Source organism: Lagenorhynchus albirostris, chromosome 20, assembly GCF_949774975.1.
Source record: "Lagenorhynchus albirostris chromosome 20, mLagAlb1.1, whole genome shotgun sequence".
Taxonomy (NCBI): Eukaryota; Metazoa; Chordata; class Mammalia; order Artiodactyla; family Delphinidae; genus Lagenorhynchus; species Lagenorhynchus albirostris.
This window is the reverse complement of record NC_083114.1, coordinates 44,273,473-44,285,192: the sequence shown is the minus strand read 5'-3', so window position 1 is coordinate 44,285,192 and position 11,720 is coordinate 44,273,473.

Below are 11,720 nucleotides of genomic sequence, written 5' to 3'. Positions count from 1 at the left end.
CACCAAGAAATGAAGAAAACTGTGAGATACCCCTTGGGTGAAGGGGGGCCCTGTTTTGAACTGGTGTGGTGTGTGGTAAAGGGGTGGCTTTGGTTTACGGCAGGAGGTGGCCAGGCATGGCTGTGGAATGATAAAAAAAGAAGAGGATCTCTGGGGTTCTCATCTGTCTTTTCCTCCACCAGTGTCTTAGAACAAACAGTGATGTGCCTGCCATCACCTTCCTGACTCAAACTGCTGATCCAGGTGCTGGTAAGAGTAATCAGGGCACTGAAGACGCACTGTGCTTGTGAGGATCCAATAAAAAATAGGAGGGGAAACCGAACTTCGGACAGTTGTTTCCCCTCCTCGCCCCCTAAACTCTCATAGCAGGAGAACTGCAATCTAAGAAGTACTTCCCCTAAGGTTGCTTCTCCCTTGGGAGGTGGGGACAAAAGGTGAAGCCTTGACATGAGGAGTTATTTAGTGAGGTCGGGTCTGACTGACTTGGGAGTTTTGGTGCTTGAGGTTCTCAGTCTTACGGCTCATTCACCCCTGACCCTCACCCCCTGAGCTAAATGGCACTGGTACACATTGTTGAACAGAGCAACCTATGTGCCCATGGGCCAAATAACAAGACAGGTGAGGAACACAGCTAATTCAGATGGATACAACCCACTTGATTACAGATTGTACCTTAAGTAGAAAGATGACAACAGATAGACCAAGATTTTAAAAGTAGCTTAATAAACATGCTTAAAGAAATGAACATATTACCAATACGACACCAGAACAAGAAAACATAAAGAAGAACCAAACAGAAACATCACATATAGAAAATTATAATAGTTGAAATTAAGAGGGACTTCCCTGGTGGCGCAGTGGTTAAGGGTCCGCCTGCCAAACATGGGTTCGATCCCTGGTCTGGGAAGATCCCACATGCCACGGAGCAACTAAGCCCGAGCGCCACAACTGCTGAGCCTGCACTCTGGAGCCCACGAGCCACAACTACTGAGCCCGTGTGCCACAACTACTGAAGCCCACGCACCTAGAGCCTGTGCTCCGCAGCAAGAGAAGCCACCCCAATGAGAAGCCTGCGCACTGCAATGAAGGTAGCCCCCACTCGCCACAACTAGAGAAAGCCCGTGCACAGCAACGAAGACCCAACGCAGCCAAAAATAAATAAATAAATTTAAAAAGAAATAGTTGAAATAAGAAAAACAACTTTAGTAAAACAAGCAATATGTTAGGTATAAAAATAACTAAAATAGAGCACAGGATAGATATGAAAAGTAGCAAACTGGACACAGCTGGGAAACATATTAGGGAATTGAAAGACAAAAGAGAATGTCTCCAGGAAGGAAAAAAGAAAGGCAAAGAAATAGAAAAGCTGGGACTTCCCTGGTGGTCCAGTGGTAAAGAATTTGCCTTCCAATGCAGGGGACATGTGTTCGATCCCCGGTCGGGGAACTAAGATCCCACATGCCACGTGGCAACTAAGCCCGTGTACCACAACTACTGAGCTTGTGCTCCTCAACAAGAGAGCCCACGTGCTGCAAACTAAAGAGCCCATGCATTATGGATCCCTCACGCCACAACTAGAGAGAGAAAAAAACCCCACACGGCACAACTAGAGAGAAGCCCGCGCGCCACAGTGAAAAGCCCGCACCACAATGAAAGATCCTGCACGCCTCAACAAAGACCCCTCATGCTGCAACTAAGACCTGATGCAACCAAAAAATAATAATAATAAAGAAAAAATAGAAAAGCTGGGCTTCCCTGGTGGCATAGTGGTTGAGAGTCCACCTGCCGATGCAGGGGACGCGGGTTTGTGCCCCAGTCCGGGAAGATCCCACATGCCACGGAGTGGCTGGGCCCGTGAGCCATGGCCGCTGAGCCTGCACGTCCGGAGCCTGTGCTCCACAACAGGAGAGGCCACGACAGTGAGAGGCCCGCGTACCGCAAAAAAAAAAAAAAAAAAAAGAAAAGCTAAGAAATATGGGGGATAGAAGGAGTACTGCTTTGTGATTTAGGAGGGCAATCAAGCTAAGTATACATCTGAAAGAAATCTCACATGAATTCATAAGGTACATGAACAGGATGTCTGCAGCATGATTTGTGGTAGCAGGAGTTGGAAGCAATCTGGGTCTCCATCACTGTGAATGCCTGGGTAAGATGCACCATGTACCATGAAAGAGTGTGTAGCAGTTAGAAGCAAAGGATTAGATGCATACACAGAAGAAACATAGTGATAAGTAAGAAACTGAATGAGGTATAAGCCACGATAATATTTCTATAAATTAAAAATATATGCATACAATCTCACTGATATCGTATTGTATATGAACAAGCTAAAATTGAAGCTCCAAGGAAAGAAAATGCTTATTTGCCACTTAGCTGGATAGGTACAAGAATTTATGGTAAAATTGAAACTTCTCATAATGCAAATCAATACACATTTTTCTAACATAAACACACAGGATATTTTAATTGTAATCAACAGTCCTATGTAACTTGGCCGCAAAAATGACAAAAAAGTTTAAATGTTTTGCTGGTGTTAATAAATCTTAGAGTTGCTTTCCAATTTATGCAATATCTCTTTGAATTTCATGTTAATAATTCTGATTGACACAAGAATTGGTAAATTTACTTAACTTGCACATAGTTGTGAAACTGACATGCTTTTGCTTCAAAGTCAAATCAATGAAGCAATTTATAGCACAGGGATATCAGCTCAGTGCTTTGTGACCGCCTGGAGGGGTGGGATAGGGAGGGTGGGAGAGAGGGAGACGCAAGAGGGAAGAGATATGGGAACATATGTATATGTATAACTGATTCACTTTGTTATAAAGCAGAAACTAACACACCATTGTAAAGCAATTATACTCCAATAAAGATGTTAAAAAATAAAATAAAGCAATTTTTTCAATTTGGATGCAAATATTAAAAGAAAATGATTTTTTTGGTATTTGATTCAGTTACTGGAAAATTTTAAAGTATGTTTGGAACAACTCATATACATGAATCTACTTTTCAACTGTGAATTTTATGAAATCTAAATACAGATCAAATATTTATGATGAAAATTTAGCATTCAAATTGAGATAATGCTATAAGAGTAAAACACACACTGGATTTTGAAGACTTAGGACCAAATAAAAAACAGAATGTAATATATCTCATTAGTAATTTTTTATTGATTACATCTTGAAATAACATTTTGGGTACACTAGGTGGAATAAAATATATTAAAAATCTTAAAATACATGCATACTAGAAGCATTACCTGTTATTCAAGAACACATACAAAAGAACACACACACATACACACAAAAGAACACATACAAACAAAAGAAATACACATTAAAAATATCTGATGGTTGCCTAACGTTGTAATGTTGAGCGTTGTTTAGATGGGAAGGGTAATGAGATTAAAGGGAATAAATAAACAATTAAACAAGAGAGGCCTTGCATGAACCATTGATGAAAGAAGGCTATAAATCAAGTAGAGTGTTTAACCCAGTCCTCTGTATCTAAGATTCCTTGCCACCAAGGAAGGAGGAAAAAAGCAATGAGTCACCTGAAGTTTGAGACCCTTAAGGCCCAGAGCACCCAAGGTAAAGGCAGAAAAGAAGTAGAAAGGTGTCTAAAATCAAAATTTCAAAGACCATGGTAGCACCAGCTCTCAGAGCACTTAAATCGTGTCCTCAAACTTCGTTTCCTTGGCTGTTTTAGTTCAGGTGGAGAGTGCTACATATGCTTGGCCTCATCACTCAACAGTCAGCCTAAATGGTTGAAGCTATTTTCTGTGCTGAGATCAAAGCAGTGCCGCCTGGTGACATATCTGCGAACTGAACTGTGGGAGGAGGATGCTGCAGGGGCCCAACGACAGGTGGGTTAGAGTCCGCCTGAGGACCGAAAACAGAGCGCAGGACAGCTGGTGTTTGGCAAAGCGATTTACAGATGAAAAGCAGCAGAGAGCAAGTTGGAATCCTCACCAGTCATCCAAACTGCATTCTCCCAGACATCCTGACAGCTGCAAGGGGCTTTAGAGACCCAGAGAAAAGGGGGTGACTTGCCCGAGGTCACACTGTGAGTCACGGCAGACCTGGGACAAGAACCCAGGACACTAAGGCGACAGTGGGAGCTGGAATTGCTGATAGGGGTTCCCTCTGGGAGAGGCCTGGCACCCAAGGGAGCATGGAAGCAAGAAGGCATCAATGAAAGAGCTGGCCTGGTGCCTACAGCATGGATGGCTCTCAGTAAGGAGGAGGTGATTCAAACTCCTAGCAGGCACTTGTTCTCAGCATTTGGGGATGTGCTTTCAATGCTAGAGATGATTCTCTTTTCTCGGTTTCCCTTTCCACCAGCTTCTTCTTTTACTTCTTGAATTCTGACTGCCCCCCTAACACTCCATTGGTAACTTGTCTGTGGCTACATCTGTGGTCTTAGATATCTCTAGGCCTTCTCTGCTGTACTTACAACACCAAAGATGTCACTGACCCTCCTCTCCTTTATCTCCTTTATCTACATTACTCTCATTCAGTCATTCGACTAACACCTAATGAGCACCCACAGTGTGCAGGTACGTTTACTAAGATGAGTGAGAGGCCTCCGCTGGCCCCAAGGAGCTCACTGTCTGGTGTGGAGGATGCAGATATATAAACAGAGTTTTAATATAATGATAAATAGTCTCACAAAGGTTTTACAAGGTATAACATAACCCCAAAAAGAAAGCATTTAGTTCTACCCGAAAAATCTATATCTCCAGTGCCAGCTTCTTTCTTAAATTGTTCAAGCTTCACATTTTCAATTGACCTTTGGACATTTCTCACCTGAGGCACTTCAAACTCAGTATGTTTTAAACCTAGCTTATCACCTATCTCCCAAATCAAATATTTGTGACACAAAAACAGACCAAGAATAATAACAAAGTCTATTTAAGACCACTATGGTGTATACTCAAGACTGGAATAAATCAAGTCTGTGTTTAATCCATTGTTGTGCAATTTATTTAGAGAACAATGAAAGTCTCTCTAGAAACTAGAAAAGGGAGAAATAAAGAATCTATTATTTGGTTGGTGTCCTCTCCAAGTGATACAGATATTTTTTTCTCTAGCAATCAGACATATATGTCCCTTCTGAGGATAAGTAGATAATAGCCAGTAAGATCATTCAGTTAGCTCTTTTGGTTTGAAGTCTATAGTCACCAAGCTGCCTTCCGGTTAGAATCTTAATGCCCTCAGGAGAAGGAATTGGATAAGAATATTTCTCACTATAAATGAGTAATTCAGAACCATTTCCATTTTCCATCTTTTTTTCAGATTCAACCATCTAGGATCCTATCACAATAGAAATTCAGAGCTGCCTAGACTCCCTAGCAGCCTCTCTGCTGTATTCCTGGTCCCTACTCTCTCCTCCAATTCACACAATCCTCAGCTGTTAGCATAATCTTTCTCACATTCCATTCTCATGAGGTCACTCCCCAGCTCAATCACCAGCAGCAGCTCCCTTGGTCTATTTTATCAGTCTAAAGTCATCAGCCTGGAACCCAAAGCTTATCAACTGTCCCCAACACCATCATTTCAACCAAGTTTATACAGCCTCCGCTCCAAACAAGCTAATTTGCTTACCGTTGATCTCTTTCCCTTTGAGTCTGCATAGCCCTCCTAGCCAAGATGCATCTTCTGATTAGCCTCAACACTTCAGACACTGCCTAGACTTTAAATCCCTCAAGGACGTGTAGGCAAGGCCAGCATGTTCTCTGGGTCCAGAGAGGGGAGTCAAAAAAGCATCAAGTTATGACCAATAAGAGATAAGCTAAGTGGTCAAATCATTCAATCCTCAGATATTCCAAAAATGTTTGTAGATTTATAATATTTTAATATCCCTTCATATTTGTACAGGGCACTGTGCTAGGTGGTGGTGATATCATGGAGAGTCAAAGTCCCTGCCTACAAGGAACTTACAGTAAACAAATATAATTAAAATTACCATACATACTATGAAGGAAGAGAATGACGACTCTGTGAGAGAGAACAATAGGATGGAGCTAATTCGAAAAGATACATGCACCCCAGTGTTCATAGCACTATTTACAATAGCCAAGACATGGACCCTACTTAAGTGTCCATCAACAGATGAATGGATAAAAAGATATGTGTGTATATGTATATATATATAATATATATAAAGGAATATTACTTGGCCATAAAAAAGAATGAAATATTACCATTTGCAGCAACATGGATGGACCTAGAGGATACTAAGTGAAGTAACACAGAGAGACAAATATTATATGATATCACTTATATGTGGAATCTAAAAAATAATACAGATGAATTTATTTACAAAATAGAAACAGACTCACAAGGTGTAGAAAACAAACTTATGGTTATCAAAAGTGAAAGGGGAGGGAAGGGATAAATTAGGAGTATGGGATTAACAGATACACACTACTATATATAAAATAGACAAACAACAAGAATTTACTGTATAGCACAGGGAACTATATTCATTATCTTACAATAACCTACGATGGAAAAGAATCTGGAAAGGGCTTCCCTGGTGGTGCAGTGGTTAAGAATCCACCTGCCAATGCAGGGGACACAGGTCCAAGCCCTGGTCCAGGAAGATCCCACATGCTGAGGAGTAACTAAGCCTGTGCGCCACAACTACTGAGCCTGAGCTCTAGAGCCCGTGAGCCAAAGCTACTGAAGCCCGCATGCCTAGAGCCCAGGCTCTGCAACAAGAGAAGCCACCACAATAAGACCACATACCACAACGAAGAGTAGCCCCCGCTCACCACAACTAGAGAAAGCCTACGCACAGCAACCAAGACCCAATGCAGCCAAAAATAAATAAATAAAATAAATAAATTTATATATAAAAAAAGAAACAGTTAAAAAAAAGGATCTGGAAAGATATATATATATATATATATATATATATATATATATATATATGAATCTCTTTGCTGTACACCTGAAACTAATGCAATATTGTAAATCAACTATACTTCAATTTTATAAAAAAAGAAAAAGATAGGATGAAGCTAATAATTTAGATTAGGTAGCACACGGAATATTCTGAGGAGGTGATATTAAGGCTGAGGCCTGAAGGATGAGTAGAATTTAACCAGTTAAAGAGAAAGGGAAAAGTACTTTAGGAAGAAGAAGTAATATTTGTCAAGGCTTACACTTTAATCACTCAGTCAATATTTTTTAAACATCTACTAAATATGTAATGCTTTTCAAATAACAGTATGGAGAAATATAAGACTTGGCCTTCCCTTAGCGAGACAAGACATAAATAGAATAACCAATTGTATTAGTCTGCTCAGGATGCTATAACAAAATACCACAGACTGGGTGCCTTAAACAACAGAAATTTATTTTCTCATAGTTCGGAGGCTAGAAGTTCATGATCAAGATGCTAGCAAATTTGGTTTCTGGTAAGAGCTCTCTTCCTATCTTGTAGTTGACTGCCTTCTCGTCATGTCCTCATATGACATTTCCATGGTGATGTGCATGCACAAGGGAGGGCAGTAGAGAAAGAGAGTGAGCTCTCTGGTGTCTCTTCCTATAAGGACACTAATCCTATTGGATCAGGGCTCCACCCTTATGATCTCATTAACCTTAGAGGCTGCATCTGCAAATACAGCCACACTGGGGGTTAGGGCTTCAACATATGAATTGGGAAGGGAGGGGGACACAAATATTCAGTATATAACATCAATCAATAAACAAAAAATAATAATAGGAACAGGTATAGCACAGGGAACTCTACTCAATGCTCTGTGGTGACCTAAATGGGAAGGAAATCTTAAAAAAGAGTGGATATCTATATATAGATATAGATATGGATATATATATATATAACTGATTCACTTTGTTGTACAGCAAAAACTAACACAACATTGTAAACCAACTATACCCCAATAAAATTTTTTTAAAAATAATAATAGGAACAGAATGAGTTTATTCTATTCGTTCATTAAACAAATAAGAATGAATACCCATCATGTACAGGCATATCTTGTTTGATTACATTTTGCTTTGTAACCTTCTACAAATTGAAGGTTGTGGTAACTCTGCATCAAGCAAATCTATTGGCACTATCTTTCCAACAGCATTTGCTCACTTTGTGTCTCTGTGTCACATTTTGGTAATTCTCACAATATTTCAAACTTTTTCATTATTATTATATTTGTTATGGTGATCTGTGTCCAGTGATCTTTGATGTTACTACTATTAATTGCTGAAGTATTTTTAAACTAAGGTATGTACATTTTTTTAGACATAATTCTATTGCACACTTAATAGACTACAGTACACTATAAACATAACTTTTATAAGCACTGGGAAGACAAAAAATTCATGTGACTTGCTGTGTTTTGCTATTAGCTTTATTGTGATGGTCTTGAATACAACTCACAATATCTGCAAGGTATGCCTGTACCAGATACTGTATTAAGGGTGGAGAATACATCCTGCAACAGGCAAACAAGGCTTCTATCATGGAGCTTACAGGCTAGATAGGAAGTAATCACAGTAAAGGGCAATAAGAATAATGACAAGTATGTTAGCACTTGAGCAGTAGCAGGGATAGGCAACCTATCCCTGTGTTCCAACACATCAGAAAAAATCTAAAGAAGTATAAAAAAAACTAAAGAAGTATATTTGGAGGATGGGCAGAGATAGCCAAGTGAAGAGTGGAATTAGAGTGTTCTGGACAGAGAGAGCAGTATATACAAAGACTGGGGCAAGAAAGTGGGTCAAGAAGTTCCATGTAGCTGGTGTAGGGGAGAGAAAAAAACCTTTTCCCTCTATCCTCTTATTTTCAGGATCTGGGGCCCTGCAGATTAAACTGACAAAAGACGGGTTAACAGAATTTTTAAAAACAACATTTTAGGGCTTCCCTGGTGGCGCAGTGGTTGAGAGTCCAACTGCTGATGCAGGGGACATGGGTTCGTGCCCGGGTCCGGGAAGATCCCACATGCCGCGGAGCGGCTGGGCCCGTGAGCCATGGCCGCTGAGCCTGTGCGTCCGGAGCCTGTGCTCCGCAACGGGAGAGGCCACAACAGTGAGAGGCCCGCGTACCGCAAAAAAAAAAAAAAAAAAAAATCAACATTTTATTTACACGTGCAACATGCATACACATGAGCGAATTCAGTGATAAGTGACTCAAAGAGGTGGTTAGAATTTGGGGCCTACCTATCATCTTAGCAAAGGGCAATATATTTGTGGAGAAGTAACAAGACAAAGAAACAGGGTTTGGGCCTCTAGGGGTGGTAAATTGTAGAAAGGTAAATAGATGGGGAAATGAATGGAAGATAAAGATTATTTTAGTAAGGGTTTTTGGTGCAGACCCAGCTCGGTGCCAACCCTCTGTCTCCAGTGATAATGGTTGTTTTCCTGCTCCTTTTACAGGAGAGGGGAGGGGATACACCTTCACAAAGGGGAATTTATGTCATGCTTTTAGGCAGATAGGGGGAGAGCAAAAAGATTTATGTTTGCTGTCTTAATTGCTTTCAGTTCAAAATAATCCTCATGCCAACGTGGCATTTTCTGATCCCCTTCACTGGAATATATAGTATAAGAGGGAGACAGGCGACTTAAGGCCGAATGAGGAGGCAGAGACTAGACCTTGGACAGCCTTGTAAGACTAGTTAAAGGGTTTGGACTATTTCCTGAGAACAATGGGAAATCCTAAATTGGGGCATGTAAAAAGTTAATAAACTGAAACTTCAATTAAAATGGAGTTGGGAGACCAGAAGAGGGCGTGAGAGCAATAGCAGAGCCCAACAGGAAGAAGAAAGACTTCCTCTTCTTTCCTGGCAAGAGCTCAGCCAATGAGAGACTGTCACAACTCAGCCAAGAAAGAGCCATGGACTTTTTGTTTACTATAGCCCTCCTGACTTCCTTTTCCCCTCTATAAAAGAGTTCTTCTCCATTTTTGTTGGGGACTTTCACATGGCTCACCATAGTTGCAGATCCTGAATTGAACTTTGCTGATCCCCCAAAAAACATTTTTTTGCTGAAGAAATAACTGTTAGTCTATTTTTATTAATTAATTAATTTATTTATATTTTGGCTGCATTGGGTCCTCATAGCTGTGTGCAGGCTTTCTCTAGTTGCAGAGAGCGGGGGCTACTCTTTGTTGCGGTTCGTGGGTTTCTCATTGTGGTGGCTTCTCGTTGCGGAGCGCAGGCTCTACGCGCACCGGCTTCAGTAATTGTGGCACGTGGGCTCAATAGCTGGGGCTTGCGGGCTCTAGAGCTCAGGCTCAGTAGTTGTGGCGCACGGGCTTAGTTGCTCCACGGCATGTGGGATCTGCCCAGACCAGGGCTCAAATCTGTCCCCTGCATTGGCAGGCGGATTCTTAACCACTGCGCCACCAGGGAAGTCCCAGTCTATTTGTTTTAGGTCAACAGTGGGGAGGCTTAGCGAGGGGGGTCCTGACATGATTAAACTTGTTTTGGGAGGTAGGTGAGACTTGAGGCAGGAAGAGACATGAAGGTGTCTATTTAGGAGGTAAAATTAGTAGGGCTCTGAGACTGGATGTTAGGGCTAAAAAAAGAGAGTGGTTTCAGGTTTGGACGATGGAGAAACTGGGATAGGTAATATTTCAAGTAAGGTAATATTTCAAGTATGAGGAACGAGGAGTTCCATTCTGAACAAAGTATTTGTGAGACATCCAGTTGACAGCTAGGCATTTAGGTCTGGAGTTCTAAAAAGAGTCTGGCTGGAGATACAGATTTTGGAACAATTTTAGATAAAAAATTGAGGCCATGAGAATGAAAGAGTTTGCCTAAGAAGAAGGTGTAAGATGAGAAGGCCTAGAACTGACCCCTGAAGCATTCTAATGTTAGGGGTTCTGTAAAGGAAACTGATAAAGAACAGAGCAGTAGGAGGAAAACCAGGAGACTGTGTGATCAGAGATGCCAAAGGAAGGGGGTGACTTGAAGAGAGAGAAGCGAAGATGGTGGGGGAAGCTTCACGGTCAGGTAGTACAAAGTGGATAAGAGGCAGCGTACAACAGGGACAAGAGAAGCGTACAGATAAGGAGGACTGAAGGAATTCAGAAGAGTAAGCTTGCTCTGGCTATACCAGTGGGCCTGCACCTTGCCAATGATACCATGTCTAGTTTCTTGAATAGTTCCCTAAACCCTGGTTTCCAAATCCGATTGAATATGAAACAGACCAAGAGGCAGGCTAAGGAAAAGGATAATTTATCATGTTTGGAATAATGCTTATTGTAACCTAACTCCACTTGCCAGCTAAAGATATGTTGATAATGGGTGATGGCAGGATGCTCAAGTGGTTGCTGGACAGTGAGTTTAAGTAGGTCAATCAGGAACAGAAAAGGAAGTAAAAATGCTCTAAAAGAGTCCATCAAGGCACAACTTCAAACAATGGGGTCTGAATGGGCACAAAACCACAACAGATGTGTTAGCCCAGTGAACAATGGTCAGAAAAGAGATGCTCTTTATTAGAAAAAAGAAAAAGAGGGCAGGGGGTGGGGGTGAATTTTAGGCAAATTCTAAGCTTAAGAGCCAGAGTGCTAAGCATCACAGAGTCTTTAAATGCTGAGCCTAGACACACATTTGTACACAAAAAATATCATCTTTATATATCCTGTGTTGTGAGTTCCTACATTTAAATTTACAAGAATCAAATGCACAGGTACAAGACACAGCAGCATGTTGTGTGAAACAGCGCTATGTGTGTAAAATAACAAAA